Source organism: Lycorma delicatula, chromosome 4 (genome assembly GCF_047948215.1).
Source record: "Lycorma delicatula isolate Av1 chromosome 4, ASM4794821v1, whole genome shotgun sequence".
NCBI lineage: Eukaryota > Metazoa > Arthropoda > Insecta > Hemiptera > Fulgoridae > Lycorma > Lycorma delicatula.
The window spans coordinates 66,235,409-66,254,755 of NC_134458.1; the positions used below are offsets into that span (position 1 = coordinate 66,235,409).

The 19,347-nt window shown below is 34.0% G+C and overlaps 1 protein-coding gene across 1 annotated transcript in view; it reads left to right on the forward strand.

Annotated features, from left to right (window-relative positions):
- The window catches only part of Ca-alpha1D (Ca[2+]-channel protein alpha[[1]] subunit D), a 659,257-nt gene that overhangs the window by 14,363 nt on the left and 625,547 nt on the right, over nucleotides 1-19,347 (forward strand). The gene's annotated exons all lie outside the window — the stretch shown is intronic.

Sequence of the window (19,347 nt, forward strand, 5' to 3'; positions counted from 1 at the left end):
CCAGTCGATGTATTCCATATTACTATATTCCAAATATTTTTTATATTTATAATCATATTCTTAATTTTACGACCGCTTTCATTACCGAATTATCTAACTCGGATATTCCCTTTTTTTTACAAGATTCTACCACAATCTTCACTTTTCATAAATCAGTTTGAAGTATTTTAATTTCCAACTTTAGAGTATACGCGTTTTTCAACAGCGATCTGTAACTCGCATTTCCAAATCTTCCATTTTTTTCAAGTTCGATAGATCGAACGCTTCACTTCAAATAAATATTAACTAAAATTTTTTTTAATTACCAGAATCGTTGCGGGTACTATCACATTTTTTCGGCATACAAATCTTTCTAAATTTTTCCGGTTTTGTTTTGATATTTTCCATACTTCGTTTGTTCTTTGCGATTCTAGAGTACAAAATTACTTAATATTTTAATGCCTGACTTGTTGTCTTCTGCGATATTGTTGTTTCAATTATTATCATATTTCTTTTGTAACCGTATTTTATTCCCTTTATTATTATCTTTTTCAAATAGAATTTCATTTCTGTGAGTGAATCCTAACCGCTTACTGCATTAAATTCAATCTGTTTCGACCAAAAGAACAGTATTATTAGTTGTTTATTTTAGATGACGGGCATCGACTGCTTTGGTCATTTTGCCCTGTGAGAATGGAAGTTGATAGCCTATGAAAAATGTCATGCCTGACCGGGACCTCCGGATGAAAGGCTGAGACGCTACCACTCTGCCACAGAGATGGACACTCGGAGATCGGTTATGTTATTACTCAGCCTACGAATTTTCGATTATCTTTCCTTTACAAATTAAAATGCAACGGGAATAGGTTTCATTCTTGTTTCACTTCTTTCTGTTTAATGGGACACCTCATCTTATATTCTTCTCTTATTGTGTGTATAAAGGGTTTTTGATATCTTATTAACTCCATTCCGATATCTTACCTTTCAGACATATATAAACGCCAGTCGGTAATATAGATTTTCTATAGTTTACTTTTAAAATTATGTTTAAGAAGTGTAAAAGTCTGTTTTAAATTTATTAATAATTTTTTTCAAGGACGCCTTACGTATCTTTATTTATTGTAGATGAAGTTGTGCAAGCGACTATAAAATTATATTTTTAAAAAAGACAGAGCGTTATTATAGAACGCTGTCGAATATAGTGACTACGTAGTATACGGTACTGAGAAAATCTATTTTTTAACTCGTCAGAATAAGTTAAACATCGCTGTTCGTGATCACTCACAGACCTTAAATCAGGGACGTAAAATGATGTAGATGCGCATCCATCACGTGTGGACACTAACTTTCCATGTTTACGCGCTCGGTGTCATCTTTTTTATACTATTTGAAAACATCGATAATCACCGTATCATTTTTTTAAATTATAAAAGTTTAATCCGGCTTAACATTTATAATTTCCGTTCTTTCATTCGTTCCCACGGACTCGTTTGTGTATTAGTGTTATTTGCCCTAGCAGAATATTACTTTTAATCTCGTATTCTTACATTCTTCTACTTAATTTTATCAGATTTCTAAAGAATTTTTAGAAATCGCTGCTGCAATCGGCTCGATTTACTAAGGGGATTTTGGGTGGAAGGGAAACCAATTTTTTTACGTTTTGGAGTCTCTTCATCATGATTCTGCAATGTTTATATATAGATGTATGTATAATATTTTTTCTGCAAATCTTAACCGATTTTGAGGAAACTTAGTGGGGTGATGTAAACCTATTGGGAATAGAGCCCTATTGATTTTCAAACTAATCGGTTCACAGGAACCGGAATTAGAGCCAAAAAACGGGGTTTTTGGGTAGATTTTCAAAAGTTTTGATTCTGATGGGCGCAGTTTTTTACCGATTTTGATGAAACTTGGTAGGATGATGTAAACCTAATTTAAATAGAATCCTATTGATTTTCAAGTGAATCGGTATATAGGAACCGGAGTTAGAGGGGGGGGAAATGGATCTTTGGGTACGTTTTCAAGGTTTTCATGTTTTAACTTGAAGAATAAATGATAGAAAGCCAAAATTAGATTTTTGCGAGCACCACCAGATACGAGTAGGTTTTGAAATGATTGAAATTTAAATATCATGTTTGAAGCCAAAATAAGATTTTTTGTAAGCATGGCCAGGTGCGAGCTAATTTCGCTGTAGTACTTTAGTTTCGCAGTAATCCAAAATGTGATCTAGTATGAAAGAAAGGGGTGGTATCCAAAAAAAAAAACAGTTTTGAAGTTTTAATCGTTTCAGATTATTTGAAAGTTTTATTTTTTGTGAGCACGACTCCAAAACCAGACTAAAAATCGGGATTAGTATTAAATTTAGCAGTGTTAAGCAATTGCTGCAATCACAACTCAACAACCATGTGAAAAGAAAGAAGAGAAAAACACAAATATTCAAGTATACTGTATTTATTGGAACAATACGAAGAAGTACCTGGCAGTGTTATAAAAGAACACTTGATACTAACGTAAAATGAAATACAAAATCATTAAAAAGATCAGCTAAAACACCGAGAGCAAAATTATTTAAAAAAATCATTAAAGCTGTGGAACATCCTTTCTTCCAAAACTAAATTCGGAAATCTGCCCTTACGATGCACTTACTGCGGCATAGTATATTTATTTTAGTTTTATTTTACATGTGACCAGAAAGAAGATGAGTTACAGATGGAGTAGGTTTGTCTTACAAACAATATACATATCTCGCTACGTAATGACAGATTAAAAATAAAAACACAAAAACAAGTACGATATAATAGATAACGAAGGTTGAAAAAATGATACGACGAACTTACTTTCTTCCGATGCAGAAAAAACAAAAATTAATTTTTAAGGATAGATTTTAGTATTAAAATGGTACTGATTCGCTAGTATAAAGTTTTGCCTTTCCTTTCCTTACAAAAATTTTATAAAAATCTCATTACATTCTGTCTGTTGAAAATCGACAAGTATAAAACAAGAATCAAATAATATCTTAAATAAAATTATAAAAAATAAATTTAAAAAAATCACTTTCTTTCAGAAAACTTATAACGAAAGAACTGTATGAAAAAAATAAAAAAAAGGTCCTCACTTAACAACAAAAAGATTGTTCTTTTTAAAATACCCGTGACAAAATACTATTAACAGTACATCTTACAAAAAAATGACGATCGAATAGTTTTAAAGTGGCAGCGATAAAATAATAAAGATTGTGCATTTGTTCTTTTGCTGTAAAAAGTAATAATTTTGCTAAATCATTAGGATAATAATTCTTCTCTTTTTTGCCTCCGGGATCACCGTTAGATATTGTTTCAGAGGATGAGATAAAATGGCAATTTTGTAGCGTCTGAAAACGCCATGCCAAACCGAGATTTGAACTCAGGACTTCTGGATGTAAGGCCGAGACGAAACCACTCGCGCCACGAAGGCGGGCAGGATAGTAGTTACTTAAAGATTTCTGTCTGCTTATTTTATAAAAAAATTGGAGTAAATTATACATAGCGTAATAACGTAGTTTACATATTTCATTAAAATTAACGATATACATTTGTTGAAATATATTCTTAGACGCCAATCATAAGTCGATTTTATCCGGTTAATAACACTCGATACGTTAAATTTTATCATTAACCCTCTTTAAAAAAAGTAACTTATCGAAACAAAGGAAACTTGTTTTTAGACGTGTTTAATAATTGTATTAGCCGGTTAATTGCAGCCTTAAAAATAACAAATTTCAACACCGATCGAATCCCTCTCCGAACGCACCGTATAATTAGGTGTATTAGAAGGCCGGAAAGCCAGAGACGTAGAATATTTAGACTGAATAATTTCCGGTCGAAATACCCTAATATCCAAAGTTCACAGCTAAAGAGCGACAGTGAACGGACCAAACTTTCAAGTAGATTTAGTTTTTATGGGCATGAACGCGACTTAAGAGTTAATACAGATTTTCCTTGCCTTATTAATACCTGCGTATTAATAAAAAAAATTAAGGACATATTTGTCATCGAAACGGCTGCTATTTGCAAAGTGGTCGATGACCGAAAATTTCGGCTCAAAAACGCCAGAATCGGATGAATAAAATCTTTGTTTACATTAATACGATTGTAAATTCAAGTAAAGTTAAATAGCCGTATAAAAAGGATACTTTTTTATTCGATTCTCTTTTCTTGTTTTTAGAAACAATTCCATTAACGGAATTAAATCACGTTGATTCAATATTTTAATTATAAGAAAATCAGGGAATAAAATAAAATCTTCAAAGATTCTTTACCGTAATGATTTAGCTACTTATTAAACTTCAAACTTATCGACAAAGACGTACTGCGACGAACGTTGAACCCCCTGAACGTTTTCACATATACCTTTCGATCGCACGTACGATTGCCGGTATATACGCTATTTTCATAACTGTATTTTATTTTGTACATTTTTATCGACGGGCTACAAGTTACGATAACGTACTGTATAATCGGTTGGATTAAAGGAGGGGAAAAATAATAAGGCTCCTAGGGTAGATTGCATCCCGTATGAATTTAAAAAAAATGCTCCCGATATCTTTCTGGAAAACATTTTAGATGTTTTTTTAATAACATATACAGACTAAGGAGAGCTCCAAAAAGTTTTAAATTTTCAATAGTTTTTTCCACTTTATAAGAAAGGGAAGTTGATATAATCCAAAATTTAAGAGGTATTTCCTTTATGGATAACTCGTAACTGTTACACTTTTACAGGGTTGTTTTTAAAAAGGATTAATAACTGGGCTTAAGAAAACAGTATTTTAAATGAGTTCCAGGCTGGGGATATTCTGCGGTTGACAATATTTTTGTTTTGTCGTCAATCGTTGAATTAAATGTCTCAAAGAAGAAAGGCAAGGCTTTTAGTTTTTTGTAGATTTTTCCGCCACATTCTATTCAATCCATAGAAATGCCCTTTTTTTTATAAATTATTGTGTTTAGAATTGTCAACTAAAATAATAAATATTTTACAAAGTTTGAATAACGGAACATCAGGTAGTGTTGTGTAAAGATGAGCTATCGAAGAAATATTTTTATAGTCCCTTCAATGGGGCTGTGACAGGAGTGCTTACTCAGTCCACTACTATATATGTACTCTCTTTCTAAATGATTTACGTAAGGGGTTAGGGGGGGGGGGAGGTTTACTGGTGGGTGGAAAAAGAAGAATGAAATTATTATACGCGAATAACATAGTTCTGTTAGCAGATACCCCTGTAGGGTTTTCAGTATATGATTAATAACTCGGCGAATTATTATGAACGATGGAATTTAAGGGTCAAAATAGTGATTTTCAGAAACAGGGGAAGACTGAAAGGTTGTTTTCAGAGGGTAGATAAATAGAATACGTCAACAAATATAAGCATTTAGATATAATTTTAACATTCATAGAAAAACTGCGAAATTAGGGCTAAATTTAGGATGATGTATTGCATTACCAAATAAAAATATAAATCTAGCAGCTAAAAAAACGCTATTTAAAGCTTGCTGTAGGGCTGCTGTCTGTTATGCTGCTCAGATCTGGTGTTTTAAGAGTTACGACTATCTAGAGAAGTCGCAGTGCTTTTTTATAGAGTTTTTATATTTCCTAATAATACCCCTAATTATATGCTTCTTTTAGAGACGGGGGATTCTTTTTTACAAGAATATACGTTGAAACTTCATTTTGATTGCATACTTAAAGAGCTAAACATGACTGGAGAATACGTTACCAAAATTTATTGCATTAGAAATAATAAAAAAACAATAGCTTCTGGTTTAAAGATTGGTTGGTGTTAGTTTTAAAGTTTAATGTCCATGTAAATTTAGCGCCAGATAAATATCAAATTGGAGATGCGAGAGGGAGAGACGTTTGGGAAAAATGTGAGACAAATACAGAGGGAATTTTATTTTGAAAGCGGGGGTTTGATTGTAATATACTAAATATGAATCCTGGGGTAAATAGTTGTCTTACGTAGGCAAATAAATTATCGTTAATTAAATGGGTTATGAAAGCATGTAGACTAATCGATCTTAATTGTAAGTCGTGGGTCAGAGATGTAAATTTGCACTGTTTCTTATGCACTGTTTCTAATTTGATAAATATCAAATTGGAGATGCGAGAGGGAGAGACGTTTGGGAAAAATGTGAGACAAATACAGAGGGAATTTTATTTTGAAAGCGGGGGTTTGATTGTAATATACTAAATATGAATCCTGGGGTAAATAGTTGTCTTACGTAGGCAAATAAATTATCGTTAATTAAATGGGTTATGAAAGCATGTAGACTAATCGATCTTAATTGTAAGTCGTGGGTCAGAGATGTAAATTTGCACTGTTTCTTATGTAATACATAAGAAGAAGAACACAGTATTTTTCACTTTGTTTCTCGATGCCCTGTCTTTTCCGAGTGAAGTCGCTGGCTAGGATCAATTGAGCTAACCCACCGGGTTGGTCTAGTGGTGAACGCGTCTTCGCAAATCAGCTGATTTCGAAGTGGAGAGTTCCAACGTTCAGATCCTAGTAAAGGCAGTTACTTTTATACGGATTTGAATACTAGATCGTGGATATCGGTGTTCTTTGGTGGTTGGGTTTCAATTAACCTCACATCTCAGAAATGGTCGACCTGAGACTACACTTCATTTACACTCATACATATCATCCTCATTAATCCTCTGAAGTAATACCTAACGGTGATTCCGGGAGGCTAAACTCAAAAAAGGATCAATCGAGCTGTCACGTAATGTATTTATAAATGTTTTGAATGGAAAGGACTGAGATAAGCCGGCAGCCTATTTTAGAGATGCGTGGCTTTATAGATAGGAACTATTTTGGGAGTTCAATGATTAACTGTTTAGGATTTCTACTGAAAATAATTTTAAGTTTATGTACGGCGGTGTAGCAGAGTTTCATATTTTTATTTTCAATATTAATGTCGATGTTTCACGTTGCTTTCTACTTGAGTTCCAGTTGTTTTAAATTAAAGTGGATGAACTTGAATTTACTAAAGATATATATTATCTTTTAACGATTAAAAAGGAAATATAATTGGTATACTATAAATGAAAAGTAAAAGTAAATGTAGTTTCCCCAAGAAAAAATTTATCCCAATTTTAAAATTGTCTATAAAAAATTAAAAGATCCAAATAGTATACGATTCTTTAACCTTGCTTTAAAGAATTGAAATTTAAAAAAAAAAACGTAATCATTTTGATATAAATATGGAAATTGATGAATTTATAGAAAAGATGGAATTGTTATATGAAAAATCTTTCAATAGGTTGAATATTTCAACACCAAAAGTACAAGACGAGTAAATTATTGTTTCATTTTATTTTTATTTTTTTATATTTTAGAATGTCTATTAAAATTGATTTAGCAATTGAATTGCACAAACCAGCTAAACGTAATTATCCTACTAGAAAGACGGAATTAAAGGGTCTAGACAACCTAGTACAAGCAAATATAGTTGAAATGATTCCTTATTCGCGATCGCATAAAGGTTATAAATATTTATTGACCATCATCGATTGTTTTACTAAATTTTCATACGGTGTGCCGTTAAAGAACAAGACCGATAAAGAGGTCGCGTTTGCTTTGGAACCGATATTGAAAAGACATAAAATGAAACATTTTCAAACAGATCAGGGAAAGGAATTTTACAATCCACATGTGAAGGCCTTGTTGAAAAATTTCAACATAAATCATTATTCCACCCATTCAGATAAAAAGGCCGCCATTATTGAACGTTTCAATAGAACGTTGAAAACAAAAATGTGGACTAAATTTACAGAATACGGCAACTATAAATGGATTGATATTTTGCAAACACTTTTAGACGAATACAATAATTCTATACATTCGGCTACATTATTTAAACCTAAAGATGTAAACAAGACGAACGAAGCGCAAGTTTTGGCAAATTTAAATAAAAAATACGATAGAAAAAAGTTGTAAAAATTAAATTTAGTGTAGGCGACAGTGTTCGTATAAGTAAATATAAAAAAGTATTTGAAAAGGGCTATCTACCGAATTGGACGAATGAAATATTTAAAATACACACTGTTCATATTGAATCCAATCCTGTTACCTATGAATTTTACCTTCATTTTGTATCATTTTCAAATTTTTTGGATCTTTTTCCCTCATAAACATATTTTTTGAAATATTCGTATTTATTACATAAATCAACGAGAAACTTTTCAACTACCTTATCATCATCTGTAGTGGCTCTGTATAATTTTGATTCGACAATACAACGGTTTTCGTCAATAATAACATAGCAATATCCAGATGGTTTATGGGTATGTGTTTTTGTAGTATTACTAATACCCGGTTCGGGGTTTGCAATATGGTTTGGAATTATAAACGATTCGAAATCTGCATATATAGCAAACGACACGGGTAATGTTGAAGAATAGTCTTTAAACGATACTACATTTCCTCGTCTACGATTCTCTCCTACACCAATCCATTCCTTTGGCATTGTAATTCTCTGAACCTTTCCTTGTTTACAATCTTAATATTTTATTCATAACCCATCCACTTCCCATTTGAATAAATCTTTCAAAAGATTCGTTAATTTTTTCATAGGCTTCTAAATACTGTTCATTCAAGTCTGTTGGATTTTCACATACATTTAAAGCAAATCGAGTGCTGCTATGTAAATTAACTTTACAAAAATCACATTTATCACCCATACATTTTTCCAACTCTAAAAACGACTATATAATGTTTAATAGTGTCTCCTTTATATTTTTCAACATGTAATCTTATAGCGTTAAATACCATATCTTTCTTAACCATTAAAAATTCATAAATATCTACAAAATTGTCTTCACTAACATTCCACGAGTGTTTTAGTAAAGAACCATCTAATGCTTTGTTTTTTGTAACTGGTATTTGAATATGCAACCTTAATTCAGAAACAGATATTTCTTTATTTAGTTTGTGTTTCAATTCAAAATATTGTTCAAATAAATCACCAAAAGCGCTTTCAATAGACAACTTATTTTCCACGAAAAAGTTTACTTTTTCCAATTTGATTGATTTATAAAGATTTTTTCCATATGAAGTAAATAAATCTTTATTATATTCACACATTAATTGCATAGTAAATGGATTAGAAGTATATTTTTTATATAATTGTTCAATATCACCATTTATATTGTGTAAAAATATAATTAAATCATACTTGTTGGACAGATTTTTGTCAAAAAATCAACAAAATACTAATTTACGGCATTGTCAATTCGTTCAAAATTCGTAGTCTTATTATAATGAAAATAATTTTAATAATGATGTGTTATTGTTGTTATGCTGGCACTATCCCACTTTCGCTGAAAGTAGTGATGTCCGATTTTAAAAATCTTAAATTTTTTAAAACTGTTTTTAAAACTGTTAAATGAGCACATTTTCATTTTATTTCAGCACCAATTTCAAAAAATGTTGTGAAAAGAGCGTAACTCGAGAACGGGTGGACTTGGGTGGATGAAACTACCGGAAATCGATTCAAAAAACTGGAAAGTACCTTTTAAGCCTTTCAGAATCTCGTTAAAAATGGGCTAGTACGCACCGTTTTCGAGATACGCCCTTTTTTAAAATTTGACAGAATCCTTAAAGATACTTTATACTTAATAATTTACTGATATACTGGATCAATCTTCTTTAATGTATTTAAATAAGTTACATACATACTGGACCAATTTATTGAAATCGATTTATCGAAGAAGAACAGAGTCGTGTTTTGGTGTGCTTTTTGTGTAGATAGATGCTTGCGTGGTGAGAATTTAACTGAAAAGTGGCGGTGCTCTCCGTGAAAAGAGACCTTACATACGGGGTCAATATTCTTTAATGTATTTGAATAAGTTACGCACATTCACGGCCAGGGGGACTCGACGCAGCACTAGTTCGAACTGGCCGTGAATGTGCGGTTTCTATACTACTGCTATCGAGGATTTTCTTAGCGAAACCAGGGTGGTTCGGCAACTGGGTAGGAAGGAGGTTCCAAAATGTCAGTGGGTTTTGGAGACCTCGCCAAAGATCTGGCAGGTCTTGGTGGCCGGTGGTCGTTTTTTTTGGGGTGGATCTCATATAGGGTAGTCGACAATGTAGAAGCCCCCGATGCTTTATGTGTCAGGGTTTTGGTCACACCTCTCTCCGCTTCACAGAACAGTCGGAGATGTGTGGTTACTGTGCCATTCCTAGGAACAGGGAAGCCAATTGCCATGCCAAGACTGCGCCTGTAAAGTGCGCCGCCTGTGCCTTGGTGAAAGGCTTCGATGCTGGACACCGGGTCAGTGCATGAAATTGCTCGGGAGAGGGCTGTAAAAAATATAGCATATGACGACGCGTGAATTGGGAGAAGCTTTTTTAGGACAGTCGCCATATGTCGAACGCTTTCGTCTGGGACAGTTAAACCTGCATCATTCCCGTGCGGCCACCAATGAAGCCATGAGGCCCCTTGAGCAGTACAACCTGGAGGTTCTCTTGGTCCAGGAGCCGTACACGGTCAGAGATAGGGTGGTCAGCTTCCACGGGGTGAATGTTATTCATTCTCATGGGGTACGACCGCTCTCTGCGATCTTGGTCGTTTCAGACTCGTTGGGTGTCTTCTGGATGCCCATTGGTCTGATGAGCAATTCACCGTCATGCGAATCAGGAGGGGTACCCTCGATTTCGTACTGGTCTGGGAATACTTCCAGCTTGGATGGAGTATCGATGACTTGCTGGCGAAGATGGGTAATATTCTGGACGGTCTTTCGGACACCAGAGTGCTGATTGCTCTTGACGCTAACGCTAAGTCTTCCGGCTGAGGATCACTATTCATTGACCCCCAAAGGCGCTGGTCTCAAATAGCTCGTGGAAGCCAGAAACCTCTACTTGATTAACGAGGCAGAAACCGCCGACTTTCTCTTGCGATCTGGGGGAAAGTTACGTCGACGTCACCTCGGTGACGGGCGATCTGTTTAGGAGTACAAGTAGTTGGACTGTCTGACCCGAGACCAGTGTGAGCGATCATAGGCTTATAACCTAGAAGGTTGCTTATGGAGGAGGTCTAAGTGCTCCAGATTCGGGTTACTGTAACCTAGGGGACTGGAACAGGCCAAGCTGCGGCGCGAGCCTGCAGCTGCACATTACAGGAGTTGGAATGACGCATGGAACACAGGAAGAAGGTGGAATTGTGGCTGAAAAATTCGGCCGGGCCATCAAGACTGGTTGCGGCAGGGTCCTACGGCTGCCTAGGCCAATGAACGGATCTCTGTTCGGTGACCAGTCCGCTGATCTACGAGTGCCCGGAGCCGTCATGACCTCCGCTTCCGAAGGACGGTTTGTTAGTTGTAGGCGGAAACTCCGGAAAAAGTAGTGGTCCTCTGACCTTAGTGTGCTGCACGCAAGAGTTAGATCCGCGAGGAAGTAGTATCAGCGTCGCCCCTTAACATGCGCGAGTTGCAGCGCAATCCCTGGCAGCTGGCGAAGTCATGTTACCGGCCAAAGCCATTGTACGTACTATCCATTGTTCGAAGCGGGTTTGGTGGTCGAGAGTACACTTTAACATCTGTGGCGAATTACCGGGTGTTTCTGGATACTCTGTTTCTAGGCGTGGCAGGGAATTCCTGTCTTTTGACAATATAAGTTTTATATTTATTGACAAGTATATTTTAATATAGATGGGTTGCGCCTACACAATTTTAGTTAATAGGGTGATTCAAAAAAACGGGAAATTTAAAAAATTAAATAACGTTAATGAAAATTTTTTTTAGAAAATGAATTTTATTTCATGTAATTGTACAATGTTGCCATTTTAGGATAGATACATTTTAGTTTATTTTTTAAAGATGACATCTTGCAGACCTCCTGTTCTACGTAAACACTCACGAAGTCTCTTAGTTAAATTGTTCATGGTTTGACGTAACATCTCAACTGGAATTTCCGCAATTGCTTCTCGGATATTTGCCTTCAGTTCTTCCGTTGTAGCAGGTCTACTGTGGAACGCTTTGCTTTTAAGGTGACCCCACAAAAAGTAATCGCAAGCTTAGAGATCAGGCGATCTGGGAGGCCATCTAATGTCACCATTTCGTGAAATGACACGTTGTCCAAACAATCGGCGCGTACAGCTGCCATCGATATTTGTGCAGTATGTGACGTTGCTCCGTCTTGTTGAAACCAGGCTGTGTTAAGAATCGGTGGAAATCTCTTTTGTTGTTCCACAACAAAGGTTTCAAGCACGGATACTTAATGAGCCGACGTCACTGTAATCGCAAGACTGTTGTCATCCTCAAAAAAATAAGGGCCTATAACACCGTAAGATGACATAGCACACCACACGGTCACTTTCTGGCTGTGCAACGGACGCTGGTGTAGCTGCGTAGGATTAACTTGTGTCCGGTATTTGAAATTTTGCTTGATAACAAATCCACTGAGGTGGAAATGCGCTTCGTCTGACATCCACAGTTCGTGAACAAACTCTTCGTTATCATTTATCTTCTGAAGCATTACATTACAGAATTGTATTTGCACAACTGCATCGTTCGGTTTCAGTTCCTGGACGATCTGCCACTTGTATGGATGGTATTGCAAGTCCTTCACTAACATTCTTCGAACACTTAAACTATGCAATTGTAAAGATGCTGAGAGACGACGGATTGACCGATGTGGACTTCGTGTGACAGCATCTTGTAAAGCTTGAACATTCTGTGGTGTACGGACGGTTTGCTTACTGCCTGGAGGTTTCTTTTTCATTGCCGAACCAGTTTCCTCAAAATTAGATATCCATGTTTTAATTGCATGTGCTGATGGAACACGGTTGTGCCGTCCCAGATTAAAATGACGGCGAAATTCTCTAAGCGCTCCCTCCACACTGTCATTGTTTTTGTAAAACGCTTTGATAGCAAATGCATGTTGCGCACCACTCCAAGGATCCATGACAACTAAATGGCAGGTTAGGTTAGAGAGGCTGGCGCCACTTATCAAGTGGTACCAATGGCCCACGGCTACCAACACAATTTAAAAAAATTCCCGTTTCTTTGAATCACCTATATATGACAAGTGAACGGTAGGACACAAAAGCGAGCGGTGTATTGCATCACACTTATTCCTTTCATGCTGTTAGGTTCGCTCTAGGAGCTGGATAGAAGACTGGTCGCTTAAACTGTTCGAGGCTCTGTAGCCGTTCGTGGCACAAACATTTGGTCTTATGCTTTAAGGCGACCGAATGGGGTGGAGGCAGAAGTAATACTAGTAAACTAACGTACCAAATAGTTAAATAAACGATAAAAAAATTACAATTGCCCGTTTTAGCATACCTTTTAAATTTAATGTATTTTGCTGCAATAACTTCACTCAATTAATTTAAAATTGGATACCGTAATATCACTGTTTAACCATCACTGTTAGAGAATTAACTGTGAATTAAATTTTCCTGGACCAGTTTTTTATCAAAATTTATCAAATTTCATTGAATGAAATTAATTTCACTCAAATTTGTCCTTTTGATTAAGATGTCTCGGTTTTTTCCAAAACTTCTTTCCAGACTTTTTTTTGCGCGTGACCGATTTCCATTGTCATTATAGGTTACATATACGTAAACATTTTATCGGTGTGGACAATGGATCGAGATTCTTTCCTTGAATTATTAAAAAAAATATAAAAAAACTACGCGGTGTTCTGCTAGGAGAGATTGTTTTGTTTATGGTTTATTCTAACTACATCTAATCGCTTTTAAATCTTTGTCTTGCAGTTTCTGTTTCCTAAAATAGTCCTTTGTATTAAATTCGTTTTTTTGTGAATTGGAAATCAAAATTTGGATTTATAAAGTTGAGATAAATATTTCTAGTAGCTGCCGCATTAAAATTATTTAAACCGATTACGTTTATACGCGTTAATAATTTTTATAGTGAAATAAAAGAAGCTGAATTTTTTTCTTTTCTCGTCTAAAGTCATAATACTTTTCAAACCGTTAACGAATAATTTCGTAGCTTCGGAAGCTCCTTCCAATTTTCTTTTGATCGATTAAAAATACCCGTCTCCGTGCTTCCTCGTCCGTAAAGATTATAAACTTTATAATATTTCCTTATATCACCCTCAGCTATTTTATTCTTTTCAGTTCGAACGTAGTTAAAACACTAGATTTTTAATATGAAATGTAGTAAAGTTCATAAATTAAAACGATTACACATATCACCTTAAAAAGTTTAGACTGAATCGGTGATGGGAGCAGATTATGGATTTAGTATCACTTATTAACACATTGTATACTATTTAAGAGTAAAATAGAACTACTAATCTATTAACCAATATTTTAGTAAAACTTGATCTTTAGTATTCAACAAATATACGGTACATTATTTTGTATTACGAAAAACTTCAGTCGTAAAACAAAGGGATAGATCGACTTAGAAATAGTAAAATAAAATAACTAGCATAACGATGAGTACGTTAACAATTTTATGTTTTTAATTGTATCATTTGGCTTTATCTAAACACGAATTTTTTTTAATATTTTTGTAATTTGTGCTGTTGAATGTTGATTTATCGTGCTTGTACGATGTAACAGATTTTATGTGACAGGTTATTTCGTGTCAAAAAACAGATATCTCTTTGTCAGTAAGGGTCGAAGAGCGGAGTTTCGAAACCAAGGAGTAGCACAACTTACAAGTGTGTAACGGCCTGTATATGGAATTTATTTTAGCGCAGTTCTCTCTCAAATTTACTCGATCGCAAGGGTACATTACTTTTGCCCGATTCGTTGGCAAATTTAGTGGACAAAACCGTCTCTTATATTTCATTTATAACTGCGCAGATTAATTTTTAATCTAAAATAACATTGAAAAATCTTATTCGATATAATCAAACTGTTTGATTACATCAATCTGTAGAACATCATGTTAATCTACATGTTTTTTAATAAATTAAAAATTCTTACTTTTCCTTCCGTTTATATTTACGAATGATAATTTTATTTTACTAATTCAATAAAATGATTGACCTTCTACAGATCTTCTAACAAATTTATTTGAAATTAAATAAGATTTCCTATTTTAAAAACAAAATATTACTCTACCGATAAGTTTTCAAATAATACTGATTAAATAATCCGAAATTTTCTGCATCTCGTTTACGCGTATAAATTGTACGTATTTATATCCTTTTCAATTAACACTTTTCAAATTTTTATCTTATTCTGCGGTAATTATACAGAGTAATCTATAATCTCTACAGGGCAAACATGTGTGTGTACATTTATGTTATCTAGCTAGACAACGAATTTATTATTATTTGATGTGGAAAAAAGTGTTTTTGTTTTTTTTTTATAATTTTTTACGAAATAGTTACCTTATCGAGCACTTTTTTCTGTATAAAAAATCAATGAAATTAAATCGCAGTAAGTTGAGGTAACGTAAGCGTTGACGTTTGCCCCCGCTAAGTTTTAATAATTTCATTGTAATTGCTATCGATAATTACTTTTTACGAGTTCACTTTTTACATTCATCCTTTGTGAAAAAACATCAAACATTATTTTTCAACGATGTGAGTCAGAACTGTTAAAATTAAGTAAAAATAATTATAAAAAATATTAAAATTCTAAGATCGTTGTAGACTAATGTTTATAAATTATAACATGTTTTCTGCTATTCTGTAATTTTTTCTCTGAAACCCAGTCTGACTAAAAGAAAAAAATAAATACGAAAATAGTATTTCCTATGGGAAGAGTGGAGTACAGGAGAAAATAGACTGAGACATACTTCAGTGCTGCATCCAGGTAAGGATAATAATAAAACAGATATTTTGTTAAAGCCTTTTTGATTTGAGATCGAATAAACCGACAGACGGACGGATTATTAAATATCCTAAAACTAATTAAAATTACGTATGCCATATGTTATCACAATCTTCGGTGTTGCGTTGTATTACGAAAAAAATGATGACCGGTGATGTTTATTACCGGCCACTATTCCTTTCATGGACTGCGATCGAGCGAAAGCTATAGCACTGAATTTTGATTTTATAGCACCGTATAATTACCAAAGCCTAATTTCTTCTCACGAACGTATTTTTCATATTTTCTCAAATAGTGACTTCCAAGAAAACTTTTTATGAGAGTTTTATTAGCATTTTTATAGATTTATGTATATTAGATTCTAATAATTATTTACGGATCGGGTTAAAAATCAATTTATATACTCGTGGACACGAAAATATATTTCCAGTCCTATGAATAATGAAATCCGTTAAAGAGAGGAAAGCGGAATGAAAAATTTACATACGGTGTTCTAGTTTTTTGTGTCTAAGGGACATCAGCTTACAAAATATATTTGCTGGCCCGACGTTGTTAGACGTTCGATAAAGGGTTAAAAATATTCTATAATAATCGGAGCCGTTTTGTTATATTTTACGAAATAATTTACGTTAACTTTAAGTCTACTACATTTATTCTTAAAACAAAACCGTGTAGTTAAATTTCGATCGATATAATAAAGGATTTAAAACCGATTAGGTCGATTTTTCAGATGCGAAAGTTATTTACTTTTATTAGAGTTTCAATTCTTACGCGATCGCTTAGTTACACAAGATATTATAAACGACATCTACCGGGAGCTCATAAAGTCAATATTTCAGACGAGTCAGCTGATTATGAGCTCCGTTGACGCGGAACTTTTTGCGTTCCGAAGTAATTTGGGTGTAAAAAAGTTATTTATCCTTTATAAAAGATTTTCAATTTTTTCAGAGAAGCAGAATAAGTAGGCTTTTGTTAAGCTTTTCTTTCATCTGTCTATCTAATTTTTATCCTATAGGTAGACCTATTTCAAAGACTTCCGGATTATCACATCACTCATTCGCTCGCTCGAATTTTCTTTATAAAGGAAAAAAAAATGTTTAACGCAAAAATTTTCCTTGTAAACTTTCCGAATTATTTATGCGTTTTATTATCCCTGGAATCGGCTTCAAGCGAAAAACTATAGCGTACCAGAACTTAAACAATTTTTTTTGTGTTAAATCGAGTTTTAATCGTTATTGTAGTACAATTTTAATTCAAAACATAACTTGAATAGTAAATTTAATTCTGTAAACACATCTTCATCGGTGTGTTTACTTCGCCACATAATCATGCAGGCTCTCGCATCGTAATAATATTTCACTAACTACTGTATCTAATCAAAGCGGCCGGCCGTATCCTAATATTACTGGCGTAATGGGACGGTTGCGTTCTGTTAATTAACGGGTGCAGATCCCATCCCCGCATCGATAAATTCAGTCGGCTAGCTACAAGCGATGCAGGAAATATTTTGTCGGTCGCTCAAATACTTAAATATTTTTATATACTGATACATTCGTACATTAGAAAGTTAAAATTAATATTTTCTTATATTATTTTTTTGTTTGTTTTACGTTATAAAAATTAATTTTAGAAAATTCAAGAGTTAACGGAAACGTAAATTCACGTTATCGATGGAGGATTAAAAGTATTTTGTCAGAAAGGGCTACGAGCTAGGTCACGAGAAACTTTTCCCAAAGTTCAGATTTTTCCGAATTTTAAAATTTTCTTCGATGTAATCCCGTTTTCGATGGATTTTTTTTGAAGAATTGTATAAAAGAACTATTATTTTTTACAAACAAATTTTTTTACATTCGTATCGGATTCCGAGTTTCAGCCCTGTGACTCGACCCCTTTCCTTAACAAAATTCTCGTTTGTTCGGAACGGTAGTATTTTATAATTGTATTACGCATAACAATTTAAAAATTTTAAGTTTAGAATTGTGATCGGAAATGGAGAAGGATATCTTAAAAAAATACAAATTGCAATGAGCGTATGCGATATAATATTATTAAATAAATTAAGATTTGATCATCTTTTACGTTTTCTTATTTGTACATAAAAATGTAGGCAAATTTAAAACATTTCTTTAACACTGTCAGATCTAAAATGATCGCGAGTTTGAACGGAGATTCATAACTGCTGTCATAATTTTTTATTGTTATATATTTTTTAGAAGTTCGGTCGTAATTCTTTTATTGAATCTGAATGTGACTTAATTTATGAAGATCCTTATCTATTTTCATCGGCGCTGTTTGTCTTTAAACAAAAATTGTCCACTTAATTCGCTTTCGATTGAGTATGTTGCCTTCAGATGCCGATAGACGTGAACATATATGACAAAAAAACTACATTAAACTCAATTTTTAAATGTATCATATAAAGTAAGACATATACCTCGAAAAACTAAAATATTTACCGATCACGAGTTCAGAAAAAGAAGTAACAAACAATTTATTTACCCGGATGAGCAGCGATCGAACCTAAGCTCAACTCGCTTGATTTAGTAACCGGAAACATATAAAAGAAATCCCTTTCGGCATGCCGGTAGGCGGAAGTAGATTTCACCGGTGCTAAGTAGGGGATAAAAAAGATTTGCACCTTAAGAAAAACTTCAAATTTACTCGATACGGCAACGGTTGCATGTGAAAAATGTTTCACATGATTAGCATACAAGCCCCATCTTACAATTCCAGCAATATTGTGGTCATCCCTTGCCGTAAGGGTTGGTCATATCAAAAATTATTTCAGACAAAGGTTTTAGGTGATGAGGACTAACGACTACTTTAAACCGATTCGATACTGTGCCTATTGAGGGAGGTATAATTCTTTTTTGTTTCGAAACCCCATTTTTTCAACCCCCTGAGCCAATGGTTGGTGATATAAAAAAAATCTGCGTAGATAAGTTTTAGGTCCTTATCCAAAGAATAATAGGAACTTTAAACTAATTCGATACTTTACTTAATAAGAAAGTTATAGCGATTTCTTTTTCGAAAAAGCCCCATTTCCACCCCCATAGTTTGATTTTGGACTTTAACAAACTCGACCAAGATTTTGGGAGGAGTGATTTTTAAGAAACAATTGAAAAGTGACTGGCGCAAAATTACGGCAGTTATCATGTCCACAAGAAAGTGAAATTTATATAATGTTTATATACACTTTTGAGATGACGGTGGTTTTGGGGTCTGGGGGATGTGAAACGCGAAGATATATCGAAATTTTTCAGAAGTCGAATCATGATACTCATTACAATAGGTAGCTTTTTCTTGAAATCTGCCTAAAAATATCTCTAAATCGTCTACCCACTCTCCGAATTAAAAATAATAATGTCACCCTAAACTTTTATTCCAGTGTGTAAGGATAGACGGATAATAAAATCGTGTTTAAAAAAAACAACGTGATGCTAATGTTAGATTATTTGATACGGATCGAAACGAAATTTATTTTAAATGTTTGAAGGCGTCAAAATATCTTAATTTATTTTTTCGGACGTAAGTCGATTCCTCCCTTTCCGGATACCGAAAAAGCGAACTAGAT